This window comes from Oryctolagus cuniculus, chromosome 3 (genome assembly GCF_051225735.1).
Source record: "Oryctolagus cuniculus isolate XC-2025 breed Fujian yellow rabbit chromosome 3, ASM5122573v1, whole genome shotgun sequence".
In the NCBI taxonomy this organism is placed as follows: domain Eukaryota; kingdom Metazoa; phylum Chordata; class Mammalia; order Lagomorpha; family Leporidae; genus Oryctolagus; species Oryctolagus cuniculus.
The window spans coordinates 117,461,702-117,476,010 of NC_142869.1; the positions used below are offsets into that span (position 1 = coordinate 117,461,702).

Below are 14,309 nucleotides of genomic sequence, written 5' to 3' on the forward strand. Positions count from 1 at the left end.
CGTGCTGAGGGTGGAGGAGAGCGTGTTAGCAGCGGCAACAGCGCGAAGGAAGGCAGAGACCATGGAGAGCTAGCGCCGAGTGTGCATTCGGGGAGGAGTGAGGGCGCCCTGGCTGCCACACAGATTTGGGGAAGAGAGTAAGCACGGGGGTAAAGCAAGAAAAACACGGCCCTGGCAAATTGTTTTTTTCCAAACGGAAATACTGGAGGCACAGCGTGCGAGGGACAAGAGACGACAGAAATTGCTGTGGTTCAGATTGGCACCAATTTCCTTGATGTGGTAAATAAGCCATTTTTCGGCTTGGAGGCGAAGTGATTTTTGAAACAATGTTTTTAGGAAGGCTGGCTCCGGTGAGCGCTGCAGCGAAGACCAGGAAGGGGCAGGAAGGCGCCTGCCGACACGGACACGGAGTGGCACTGCCAAAACTGAGACGAAAGGGAAGGGTGACCGAAGCGCTCTTCCCCCATGTCAGCCGCCATCACCCAGCCCTGCGGCATCTGCCTCATCACCAGAAGTTTGTATCATTAATAAAACATCAGAATGCACCCAGCTGAAAGCCCTGGCCTCAAAACACCCAGCACGTGTTTATTAGAATGGATTAATGCAATTTTTAAAAGCGCACAGAGGGCCCCCCACGCCTGTTGTGTGAAGGAACGTCGTCGGCTCGGGCTTTGCTTTAGGACACGGTGCACAACTGGTACCCAGACACCTACAGCGTCTACCAGCGCGGACCGCCACACCACCCGGCGCGGGCAGCGGAGCTCTCGCTCTGAACACTTAGACGCCCGGCCCCTCTGCGGATCCCTTAGGTCAGTAGATCCAGCGGGGGTGGGGTGGGGTCACCGTCCACGCAGCCAATCAGGGCGCGGCGGCGCGGTCACAGCGCTCCACCTCCGCCGTCCAGCCAGGGTGCCCGCGCACCTGCGTGTCCCTCCGCGCTTTGGCTGGTGCAACCGCTCCTCCCCGGCGCTGGATGGGGGGGGGAAGGGGCGTGGCCTCATCTCTCGCGAGACCGCCTCCTGTGGCCGCCGCCGCCGCTCCTGGCCGCTGACTGGCCGCGCCTGCGCAGCCGCCATGTTCGGTTGCTATGCTGCGGCCTAGGAGACGGGGTGTGCTTGAGGGAGGAGGAGGAGACGGAGGAGGAGGAGGAGGAGGAGGAGGAAGAGGTGGAGAAGGAGGGGGTTGACTGAGCGCCTCCTGCACTCTCACACACAAACGCTGCTCAGGATTACCCGCCTGCTCGCGCCGCGCTGCGCGCTTTTCCGCTCCTCGCGGCTCCCCCACATTGTTCTCCCGGGACTCCTGGGTCTGCAGGGGCTGAAATCGGGCCTGAGCCCGGGAGGAAAGAGACTTGGCTTTGGCCGAAAGGGTCGGCGGTTTGGGGCCAGGCCCCCCGCTCCGGGCTCCCCTCCCCCCGGCACTTTTGGGGGTGTGTGGATTATCTCATCCCCGCAGGGAGGTGGGAGAGGACGCCGGCTGCCCGCCTCCCGGCCGCCTCCCCGGCGGCGCCGGCCCGCGGCAGCCCCGCAGTATGAGGTGGTGCTGGCGGCTCGGGGCCGTGGCGCGGCCGCTGCGGCGGCGGCTGCTCGGGGGGCGCTGAGGGAGCCCCCCGGAGCGGCGCGGCGGACGCGCTTCCCTGGGGCGCGCCCGGGCCTCGGGGCTTTTCTCCTGCAGCCGAGAGGACGCGGCTGGGATACGAAGGTAAGAGGCTCCCGGGTCCCCTCCGGCCTCCCGGCCCTGCGCGCTGCACGCCAGGCTGTTACCTGGGGCGAGTGTGGCTCGTGGGAGGCGAGCCAGGTAGGGCAGGCTGAGGCACCAGGTTGGTTTAAAAGGGAGCGGGGGAGAAAATGACGCTTTCCCCCTTCCTGGGACCTCTGCTCTTGCAGCTCCCGCGGCATCGAGTTGGAATCTGTGTAAATGGGTGAGCTCCGGGGGCTAGGGACGGGATGAGGTGGAGATGGAATGTTCTGTACCTAAACTCTAGGTGAGGCTTTAGAATCTTCTGAGTTTTCCATTGCTGGTAGAATTTTTTTTTTTTTATTGGCTAATGTGAGCGCTTCTTGCAAGCTGCATGAGCAGACCGTGCTTCCCTATATGAAGTTTTAAGCCTCTTAGCGCTTCTGCCAGTATATACCGGTATTCAGGAATCTGTAGGAGGTCCCCTGAAAAAGTTGTGTTGTATGGATGCGTTTCCCAGGGTTTCCTTAAAACGTAACAGTTCACGGTTGCACAGGTATATGTCTGGATGCTTCTGCGAAACTTAGGATGGGAGACTTTCTGTAGGGGCGTGCACCGTGGAGTGACATCAGTGTGTGCAAGGATGATCTGTAGGATTTTTCAAAGCGCTTGCAGCAGAACCTGTCAGGTACCTATCTGTGGTCCACCAGCTGCTTTTCGAATAAGAGACTTTGGTAACACTAAGTTTATGGAACGAGATCTTGGGCCCCGTCGACCCAGTACAACTCATGGGTCACATTTAAAACATGTTTATGCAGAAATCCAAAAAGCCAGTGTATCTGATTTGTGAAAGACGATCTGAGTAGAAAGAAGACAGTAAAAGCCAGGGCATTTTAAAATCCTGGTTTTCTGAACCTTAACGTGATAGTGGAAAAAAATTATTTTTCATCTTTTAAGGGAGGAGGGATGACCTAAAAGCAAGATTATTCCGAGCTCAGAGTGTGCTTGATGGAATACAGTTAGATACAGCAGTTTGAGCTTGAATTTGATTAAATAAATTCAACTTTTTTTTAAAAACTATTGTAAGCCAAATTTGTGCCTTGAACAGAACTTATTTACTAATTCATAAGAAAGAGTGCAATTATTTTGTGACTACCACCATTTTTTTGTCAGAATAAATTTATGCTCCAGTTACCACAAAAGCCATTTTTATATTCTTTGTTAGTTCTGCATTGAAACATGCACGAGATTCCATTATATGATCTTGAATGGTTTTTGAGAGAAACGTCATTTTTGTATGTGGGAATATTTGTGCGTTAGCTAATCTATTTTGAACATTTGGCAAGAGATCTTTAAACACAAGGAGACATCTCTATTGTGCAATGTTTCTTAATATTGAGTAGGTTAAAGTTCATTAAGTTAGCAAATCACAGGTTCTTCAAAAGTAGTAATGGAAGAGGATGTGATTTTTATTACCCGATTTCTAACAGCTTTAGGGCTGTGGGTGTTGAATTGTGTCAAACTTGTATCCCCCCCCCCCCATTCTAATAGAATATAAAAGATCCCTAGTAACATTGTTACTTTAAATTTGTGACACCCAATTTCTAATTTAAGCTAGGCATAAAACCAGCATTGATTGAACACACTTGCTAAAAATACTTTCTAGGTCGGATGTACTTAGAATGCAGCCTCAGGAAAATTCATTTGAACTATTCTGCTGTGACCAATGTACACTTTATTATCACTGAGGGACTTTTAAAAAATTACAAAATCTCACAAATTAGATTTCTTTGGCACAGGCATAGATGGCAAACTTTTTTTGTAGTGTATAAAGTGGGGTAACAAATTATGTGGGATAATAATAAAAACTTTTTTTAAACTTAGTGACTTGTGACTCCACAAACTTAATAACTCTGTGGTATGTATGTCTAAAATACTTTACTTTTGTCTATTAAACATAATTTGAATTGTAAAGTGACAGTACAATGTGCATTGTTATCTGTTTAGTGTTTAGGACTTCCTCTGAACTCCCTAAGGGGAAATCAGTGGTCTTGTTTTTGAATGAATTATCTTTAAGGAACAAAGTAAGAGACCACCAGGTAATTTCAAGGAGATGCTGTTACCGAGAATGCTTTCTTTTCCTCTCTGAAAGTCAGTTAATGTGGTCACTTTTAAACTACGAGAAGACTTCTCCAAAATATGTAGAACTCTTGTTGGTGGGTGTTTAAAGGCAGATGATTAAAAGTTCTCCTTGAATTCCTAATTATTAGAGCAGTGAACTCAGTGCAGCCAAATATGAATTGATTCTCCTCCACAGAATTTAGTTATTGATAGAATTGCATTGCCTACAAACTTGAGCCGAATTTTATTTTTCTGGGTTACTGCATGTTACGAGATTTTTTTTTTAATGTGCTGTTGTCCAGATTTGTTACATCTGCCAGTTTACTAAAGTAAGCTATGAAGCCTTGAAAATGGGTTTAGCTTTCTGGAAATCCTTTTTATTGTTTGCCAGGAAAGTACTGTTGAAGGAAGGTGTTATTTCTTCATCTATATTCAATCAGTACAGATGGTGAGAAGGACTATAATGTGGAAGTACGGTAGAATTCTCTATTGGTGTGGAAGTACAATCTGGGAAAAGCATAATTTATTTCACTTCATTTCATTTGCGTAAGTCAGCATAGTAAAATATAATTGGGATGGGGGAAAAGAGGAGAAATTTATTACATTCTCTTTGGTTTCATTAGCTGCACTTTTCCTCACATTCATTTCATTTCATTGTTCCTAGTAGAAACGCTGGAAGAAAGGTGTGAATATTTGAAGAAATTAGTAAAGGAAACAATGAAAATCAGATACTTTGGACTGTCTTGAGGGGAAGATATTAATGTAGGTGGATTATCATGTTTGGATGTTTTAACCAGGAAGCTATACAGAGTAGTAGAGAGAAAAAAGGATTGAGAAGGGAAGAACATTAGTATTTATTGTCTGTTAAGTGCCAGACAGCCTACAAGGGGCTTTTCATGTTATCCCGTTTAATCATCAAGTATACTTTGTGAGGTAAGTATTATTAATTCTCTGCCTGCCTCCCTTCTCCTTGAAATAGAAGCTAAGGGATATTAAATAACTTGTCCAGGGTCATGTTCCTAGGAAGTGGAATTCAGACGAGCTCTAACTCAAGCTTGTTCTTTGGATCAGTGTTATCCAGTTAAACACTGCCATGATAAAAGTACTTTTTTCCATCCCTTCTTTATTGAGGTATAATTGATAAATGTGATTGAAAGGGTTTTTTTTCTGAACTGTTAGATTGGGTAGCCATTAACCCTGTGTGGTTGTGTAGCACTTGAAATAATTTAAAATTGTGTTTAATTTTAATCGACTTTAAATTGATAGCCAAATGTGGCTGTTAGCTACGCTGTTGAACAACACAGCTTTAGATTTTACTTCCTAGAAAATCTGAGGTCGAGTATTTAATCTTCTATTTGCTTATATATTTGACATTAAGCAAGTTATTTACTTCTTGAGCCTCTGTTTAATCCTTTTGTGAAAATGAAGGGGTTGCCACTAAAACATTATCTGGACCGTCCCTTCTTGCTCTTAAGTGCTGTGTTCTTATTTAAATGTACAGTGGCATCTAGTAGTCACAGCCCTTATATCTGATAGAGCCTCCTCTTCCCAGCATGCTCACCCCTTATGTAAGAACTGCTGTTTAGGCAGTTTCTCTATTTGAGGCATATGTGTGAAGCACACACAAAGGTTGGAGGATAACCGCTCCCCTACCTCACCCCCACCCCCCAGCCCTTACAATAGTTTGGTGAAAATGTTTGTGATCCAAGGCAGTACATTATGTTGAAACGGTATTTGAATCTTTAAAGGCCTCATTTCTGCGTGCCACCTTCTACTTTAAGAATACATAGCAGTTCCCTAACACTTATCAAATCGATTCCAAACTGAACCGTTTGGCCTTGAAGACTTTCTACCAATTTCATTTTATCACCCTTGTTTCTCATTCTTGCTTAAAAATAAAACATGGTTTTTTCCTCTGCTCTTGTTTCTTATGCATACCTAACTCTCAAGTCTATGTGCCTCCTCTTTAACTCTTCCTCAGAAGTCATGTTTTTCTGAAAGAATATTGCTTAATCCAATCACAACCGATCAAGCTTTGAATCCTGTAATAAATGCCCTAGGGTTAACATATGCTTATTTGGATATGGTTTAGTACATCCTATTTATGTGTTTCTTCTCTTTATTTTACCTACCAAAGCCATCATCTGTTTCATTTTACTTAATTAGCTTAGTGTGTTGTTCAGCAATACTGCTTTAAAAACTTGCTAATTTTTAAAAAATAATAGATACTATAACAACATTTACCATTAATTACCACTTGAATAGATATTTTTGTTTCCTTGCAGGCAGTTGTTCATATTTTAAACATAAACACACACACACATACACACACACACTCTTGAGCCTGTTGGCTTTGAATTGTGAGGATTCCGATGATACATATAAAGCTTCTAGCTTTGTGTTTTAAATGGAAGAGTTGATTGATAAGTGGTAGATGAAGGTGCTTCTCCTGGTCTCCCATGAGGTGCAGGGCCCAAGCGCTTGGGCCATCCTCCACTGCACTCCTGGGCCATAGCAGAGAGCTGGCCTGGAAGAGGGGCAACTGGGGCAGAATCCGGTGCCCTGACCGGGACTAGAACCTGGTGTGCCGGCGCCGCTAGGCGGAAGATAAACCTGTTGAGCCGTGGCGCTGACTTATTTACCTGTTGTTAAACTTTGTTGGTGATGGTGGTTTATTTTTACTCTAAAACCAAAGGACTAGGATAATGCTCCAGAGTTATGAAAATTTCTGTGTCAAATCTGACTTTTACAAAAGTATCTACAGTAGATGTTCTTGTTTTGGAAAACCTGATGATATAATTATATGATTTAATATATATATTTTTTTAATTTTATTTATTTTTTTGACAGGCAGAGTGGATAGTGAGAGAGAGAGACAGAGAGAAAGGTCTTCCTTTGCCGTTGGTTCACCCTCCAATGGCCACCGCGGTCGACGCACTGCGGCCGGTGCACCGCGCTGATCCGATGGCAGGAGCCAGGAGCCAGGTGCTTTTCCTGGTCTCCCATGGGGTGCAGGGCCCAAGCACCTGGGCCATCCTCCACTGCACTCCCTGGCCACAGCAGAGAGCTGGCCTGGAAGAAGGGCAACCGGGACAGAATCCGGCGCCCCGACCGGGACTAGAACCCAGTGTGCTGGCGCCGCAAGGCGGAGGATTAGCCTAGTGAGCCGCGGCGCCGGCCAGTAATATATTTTTTTGATGGCTGGTGCCGCGGCTCAATAGGCTAATCCTCCGGCTGCGGTGCCAGTACCCCGGGTTCTAGTCCTGGTCGAGGCGCCGGATTCTGTTCCAGTTGCTCCTCTTCCAGTCCAGCTCTCTGCTGTGGCCCGGGAGTGCAGTGGAGGATGGCCCAAGTGCTTGGGCCCTACACCCGCACGGGAGACCAGGAGAAGCACCTGGCTTCTGACTTTGGATCAGCGTGGTGCACTGGCCTCAGCGGCCGTTGGGGGGTGAACCAACGGCAAAGGAAGACCTTTCTCTCTGTCTCTCTCTCTCTCTCTCACTGTCCACTCTGCATGTCAAAAAAAAATTTTTTTTTGGTATATGGAGAAAGGACATGAACATTCCTTTATGTGATAATTAAACATTTGAATGTCCATTAAAGTGGGAACAATGGTATAAAGGTAAATAAGACATTCTTGTCCTTGAGGTAAAATTCTAGGTTGGTAACATATGTCAATAAACAATTAGAATTCAGAGTGTAATAAAATCTGGGGGAAATGAGAAGTGGCATTTGAGCCTGGTCTTGAAGGATGAGGTGGAATTGATCTTGGTGGAAAGAACAGCATGTCCTAAAATCCAGAAGTATGAAAGGGTGTATGGTGTGTTTGGAGAAATTCAAGTTGTCTTTGTATATATCTATCTCTGAGTGGGTGTGGGTGTCTGTCTGCTCCTGTGTGTGTGTGTGTGCGCGCGCCAAGTGGAAGATGAAGCTCTGTGAAGGTACTTGTGTTGGGGCAATGAGTGGGATCATATTGAGGCTTTTAAAATAGAATTTCCCAACTGGTGTGCCAGTTTGGTGCAGTGAGGCATATCTGAGCACCCAGGATGGTTTCTTTTGGCTTTAAATAGTTCTTTGGTTTGTTCCAGTGTGCTAAAAAAATTGTCATTTTCTTTGGTGCCAAGTTGGGAAAAAGATTGAGAAAAGCACTGTTTTAGATGCTGTATATACTGAAGAGTTTGTGGTACCTTCTCACCCTTGGCATCCAGTAAATCCTAAAATATGTGTAAGGAAGGTCAAATCAAGGTTCTTGTTTTCCCCTCCATCCACCCCTTAATACCTACTGTTTCATTCTTTTGTGTGTGTGTGACTGTGAGGATACATGAGGAACAGCTTTTTCTTGCTGTTATGTTACCAGTGCCCTGAACATGCATTTAGGCTGCCTCTTGGGAAATTGGTATTAACATTAGGGAGTAATTGTAGGTATTTGAATAAGGGAATGGTAAGATTAAATGTAGGTTTTGAAAGGTAACTTCTGACTTTTAGATAAAAATACAAGAATGTAAGGATGGTGCAAGGATGAAGTCAGTCAGGGTGCTGTTGCAGTGGTCCAGGTGAGAAATGATAAGAACTGGAAATGCGAAATAGAGATAAGATTGCATCTATAGCTGAAGCTGATTAGGTGGCTAGAACTGAGAGCCCACTTGGATGTAGGGGAAAGAGGAAAAGAACTGATAATGCTAAGATTTCTTCTTTGGCAGTTTCCCTTTGGAAAGGAAAAGCCAAGTGATTTTTATGGCGCGCCTTCAGTGAACCACGTATTTTGCCAGGCATCAAGGTTGTCATAAGTTCCCCTGAATTGCCTTTAATTAATGTTTTGAAATAATGTCAAATCTAATGAAAAGTCTTAAGAAAAGTACAAGGAGGTCCTGAGTGCTCCTCAACCAAATTTCTTTTTATTTTAAAGGCAGACAGGGAGGGAGGGAGAGAGAGAGAGAGAGAAGGAAAGGAGGAGGGGAGGAGAGAACGTGAAAGGGAAAGAAAGAAATGGGGAATGAAAGAGAGAGACAGAAAATGCAGAGAGAGAGCTCCTGTCCACTAGTTTGCTAGTTTGTTCTCCAAATGCCCACAACAGCCTGTATTAGGCCAGGCTCAGGCTGAAGCCAGGAGCTGGTAACTCAGTCTGGGTCTCCCACGTGGATGGATGGCAGGGGTTCTACTACTTAGCCATTCATTGTCTGCTGCCTTCCAGGGTGCATATTTGGCAGGACACTGGAATCAGGAGTGGAGCCAGGATTTGAACTCTGGCACCCTGGTGTGAGATATGGTGTCCCAAGTGTTGTTTTAACTGCTGCACCAAATGTTTGCCCCCTTTCAGCCAATTTTGAATATTATATTACCTATATTAATGTAACCTATATAAACAAATATATATACTTGTATACTGTGTGTATACACAAGATAAGCTGGAACATCTTGGTGTGCCTGGCTCCCTGTAGGGGCCTCAGTAAGGCCCTCCCTTTCATATGTCCCCAGGAGTAACCTTGGCATTGTCTTTGGCCCTTTCCCTCTCTCTGCTATATCTAATTAAGTTCTCAAGTTTCAGTGAAACTATGTAATCATCTCTCATTCTGATCATTCATTTCAGGGGAATGTGCCATTTCTAATCTCTTTAGACTTGTTCTGAACCATTTGAGAGCGAAATATAGACATCGGGCCCATTTCCCCTAGATATTCTAGTGTGTAGTTACCAAAACATGGACAGGCTCCTACATAACCACCAAGTCAGGAATTCAACGTTGACACAACACTTCCTTCAGATCCCTAGATGCCATTCAAATTTTTTCATCTGCCCCATCAGTATCTCTTTTTACCTTGTGTTCAGGATCCAGTTCGGGATCATACATTGCATTTAATTGTCTTGTCTCTTGAGTCTTTTTCCATTTGGAACAGTTCCTCAGTATTTTCCAGTTTTTTATGACCTTGACAGTGCAGCCCTTTTTTTACTTAGATACATCTGAGGGTTGCTCACATGCAGACCGAATGCATTGTTGGCAGAAATAGCATAGAAATGATGCTGTGCTATTCTTAGTGCTTCGCTGGGAGACATACAGTATTGTCCCACCACAGGTGATGTAACCTTGAACACCTTGTTAAAGTCATGTCTACTGGTTTTCTCTACTGGAAAGTCGTCATTTTTCCTTCTCCAGTTGCTAACTCTTGGGTGGGAAGATACCCAACACTGCCAATATTCCTCATCAAACCTCTGACTACACCAATCCTTGTGTCTACTGGGGATCCTGCCTGAATCAACCATCATTATGAAGGTTGCCACCTACCTTTATTAGTATTCTGAAAGGAGATTTTCCCCTTGTTCTCCATTTATTTACATATTTATATCAGTGTACTCATAGGGTTTTCTGTTTTTTTTTTTTTTTTATTTAACTTTTATTTTGGTGCTCAGATTGGTCCAGGTTTGTCTAATGGAACCCCTGCACGTTGGTTCCTGCATCTTCTTGACATGTTCCCATCCTTGGTGTACTTAAATGTTTGGAGCTCCTTTTATACATTCCTGTCCCAGTTCTAGAATCATTTATCCAGGAAATCTTAATTTCTTTTAAAAATGGAGATGATATTTAGGAACCAGGATTGGGATGGTTAGTATAGTCATTTCTGATGGAGTGCCATCACTTTTGGGGGGTCAGAAGTATCTGTATGTGTATACACAGCTCAATCTATTTTCTGTGCCTAACTCTGTACATATTTTAAAAGTTCACACTTACACAACCAATTCCAGTCTAACACTTCAGGATTCTTTCCGGCTCTTTCCTTTTTTGTATATATAAATCTTTTATTTTTCTTCAGCAGGGAGAAACTGGCTCCCCCTTTCTCACTTATTTACATACTCAGTGTCTGCATGTCCCAGTCTCCTGACTCCACACTAGGTATCTCCTTGCCTGTCCCCTCTGAGCCACATGACATGTGGTCCTCAGGATATGCTGTCAGGTTCTTATAGGGAAGAGATTTCCCCCACTGAATCAGAATGAAATTTGTTAAAACTGTGTCATCCTCAGTTTTAAAGGAGAACAAAGCTGAAATTCAAGAAGGTATATGTCTTTGGCCATGTTGCTGTGTAAATAGCAGAGCAAATATTTTGGAGTTCAGATTTTTCTGATACAGTAGCATCTTCTTTCTCCTACACTGTATAACCTCTGACTACCCGTATCAAAATAGTTTGGAACCCCAAGTGGCAGGATTTGAAGTTGTATGGGTGTTAGCTGAAGCAGTGGGCATGACGGTCACTGCTTATGGAATGTGTGTTAAGTTAGGCTGAGGTTTTACTGATGGAACTCCCCACCACCGTTTTTGAATTACTAAGAACTCTCAGGTGAAATAGCCAGTGAAGAACCCTGAGTCACGGGACTGAGAGGAGAGCGTCTGGTTTGTGTCATAGCAGGCAACGAAGTAGGGAATTTTAAGGTGTCAAATGCTGCTGAGAGAGAGAAGACCAAAAATGCTTTGAATTTGACTCTTGGAAAGTTATTGATGACCTTAGCTAGTTGGTTTTCAGGTAAATCCAGACAGACCACCTCTATCAGAATCATTGAGATGCTGATTAAAAACATAAAGTCCCAGGTCTCATTTCAGACCTTACAGGTTCTTCAGGGTAGGTGTGGAGCAGAGAGGTGGTGATACAGGAACTCTGCTGAAGTGCTGTAGAGCTTTTCTGAGCTGTTCTAGGTTGAAATTTGTTGTCTTATTTTAGCAGAAGAATTACAGGAGAGGGTGTCACAAGAAACCAAACCGAGGAAACTAGATACATAATGTAAACTAGACAAGCAATTCTTAAAGAAATTTGGCTATTAAGAGAAGAAAGATGGTCTCTGGGTCATAGAGAGATAAGGTACAGCATCAGGAAAAATGTCCTTTTTTTATTGGTTACATGCACTCTAACATTTGTTGGAATTAAGAAAAAGAGACTGTGGTAGTTATTTGAAAGATGTACAAACGAAACCATATAGCCACACCTGCTATCAAAAAATGCCCTGAGGGAACTTTAATAGATATCTGGGACAGCTGCCTGCCACCATTTCAAACGATTGCCATCTTATGGTGTATCTTTGGAGTCATCCCAGGGTCAATGTTAATATTACTGTATTATTAGTTATATGATACCTTTTTATTATATAATTAAAGTGTTAAGTAAAAGCTTTTCCCAATCATTTTTATAAAAACACAGATTCTAAGTATATTATTGTATATGGACAAATCACCAACAATTAAATGAAAACTTATTACCAGAAGGAAAACATTTAACCAATCCAGAACCAGTCTTATGCAGTCTTGTGTACTCTTTGAGCATGAGTTGGGTAACAGGCCCTCTGCTTGGCAGTGGGGATACGGAATTGATTAAGACAGGATCTTCATCCTCAAGGAGATTATTTTTCTTTCTTCAGAGGAATTTGAAATTTTGTATAGAATTAGAAATTTAGTACACTGTGTAGATCATAGTATTAGTGTGATTATACAGCTAAAATATGTACAGAGAAGTCACAGTTAATAAATACAGTGGTAAATATTACCAGAACCCTCAAGACTTCTCGATTATCTTTAAAAAGTTATTTAAATTTTATTGTCTTTTTTGAATTAATAATGTGGCTACTTTGTTCAACTTTAAAAATTAAGGAGTGGGGCTGGTGCTGTGGTGCGGTGGGTAAAGTGGCTGCCTGTAGTGCTGGCATCCCATATGGGCACTGGTTCAAGTCCCGGCTGCTCCACTTCCCATCCAGCTCTCTGCTGTGGCCTGGGAAAGCAGTAGAAGATTGCTCAAGTCTTTGGGCCCCTGCACCCACATGGGAGACCCAGAAAAAGCTCCTGGCTCCTGGCTTCGGATGGGTGCAGCTCCAGCCATTGCGGTCAAGTGGGGAGTGAAACATTAGATAGAAGACCTCTCTGTCTGCCTCTCCTTCTCTCTCCGTGTAACTGCGCTTTTCAAATAAATAAATAAATCTTTAAAAAAAATTAAGGAGCAAGTGTTTGGCACTCACAGCAGTTAGATTCCACTTGGGATGCCCACGTCCCATATTATGGTGCCTTGGTTCAGGTCCCAGCTCCACTTCCAAATCCAGTTTCCTCCTAGTGTGCACTGTGGGAGCCAGCAGATGATGGCTCATGTAATTGGGACCCTGCCACCCACAAGGGAGAATGAATTGAATTCCGGGCTTCTGGCTTTGACAGGACCCATCCCCAACTGTTGTATTTGGAGGAATGAACCAGCAGGTGGGTGATCTCTTTCTGTCTGTTCCTGTTTCTGGCTTTCTAATAAAATAAATAGATTTTAAATTTCAATATAATATATGATAGTATATATTGAGAAGTCTCAACACTACTCTGTCCCTGTATGTCCTTCTCTTCCCTGTTCTTTATATGTAACCACTTTTATTTTTTGTATTTTCTACAATATTTACACACATAGAACTAAATACAAATGCAGTTTACTATTTTACCCCTACCTTTCTATATAGAAGATATATTAATATCTTATATATTAATATAATTATATATTGATATTTTATACTATAATATTTTTATTTAATCTGTACCTTAGAGATCAGTTGACTTCAGTATATAGAATTTCCCCTCCCTTTTCCTCTTTGTTTCTTTTTAAAAATAGTGTCACATTCTACTGCGGATATACTATTAAGCTAACTAATTCTAATTATTTGAACTTTCACTATACTTCAGTTTTGAGACCCTTTAACTTGTGTAACTCATTTGTTTTTACTTCATTTTATGAACTCGTGTTCCCATGAGGCATTTTGCATTAATGATCTGCCTGCCTTTCTCAGTTCCTCTACTGCCTAGTTGTGATCAGGCTAAAGACTTCACCTTCATTTCAGTAGCTTAGAGGGAAAAATGTGAGAAAAAAAGAAAGGGCTGAAACTAATTTAATTTGTTGGACTCTAACTGAGCGTTTTTATGTATGCTGTCTCATTTAATTCTCTCCGCCACCCTGTGAGTAGGTAGTACTATTCCCTTTTTAAATATGAGGAAGTTGAGGCTCACAGCTGAGGAATGGCAAGATTTAGGTTTTAGAAGTGAGTTTACTTGCGTTCAGAATCTGTATCTCCTGCTGCTGCTGTCCTGGTTTTCTGTGCTATAATGTCCTATTTTTGAATTCTTGAACTCTAGCCTTGTAGCTGGCTCTCTCTGCTGTCTGCTTTTGTGTCTTACATCAAGAGCCACAAAATTAGACATGTTGTTTGCTGCCATGTTTTCCTGTTGTGTTTTTCTTGATCACTGGGATACCACCTGCTTCTCTGACCTCTCTGACACCAAGGCCCTGCTTACCTGGACCATTGCCTGATGCCTGCTACTGTAAGCTCTGGATATCATCTTCTCATTGCCTGTCTGGAGTATCACTCACCACTGTTCAGTTTCCTCTCTACCCTCAATTTCCCTTTAGTACTTGAGCTTTGGATTGTCAATGTGAAGGTGGGGCAACACTTCAGAAATTATTTGGGATGATTTAAAATTTTCTTTGTTAATTGTTAGAAGTCTATCTTGTCTTG

General features: G+C 43.2%; 1 protein-coding gene across 7 annotated transcripts in view; it reads left to right on the forward strand.

Moving 5' to 3' along the window:
• The first annotated feature begins 1,099 nt into the window (after window positions 1-1,099).
• The window catches only part of PTPN4 (protein tyrosine phosphatase non-receptor type 4), a 190,873-nt gene continuing 177,663 nt past the window's right edge, over window positions 1,100-14,309 (forward strand). For all 7 annotated transcript variants that reach the window (XM_051848751.3, XM_017342790.4, XM_051848752.3 and 4 more), the window contains exon 1: window positions 1,100-1,701. The gene's annotated coding sequence lies outside the window, so the exon portion shown is untranslated. The remainder of the gene's footprint in view (window positions 1,702-14,309) is intronic.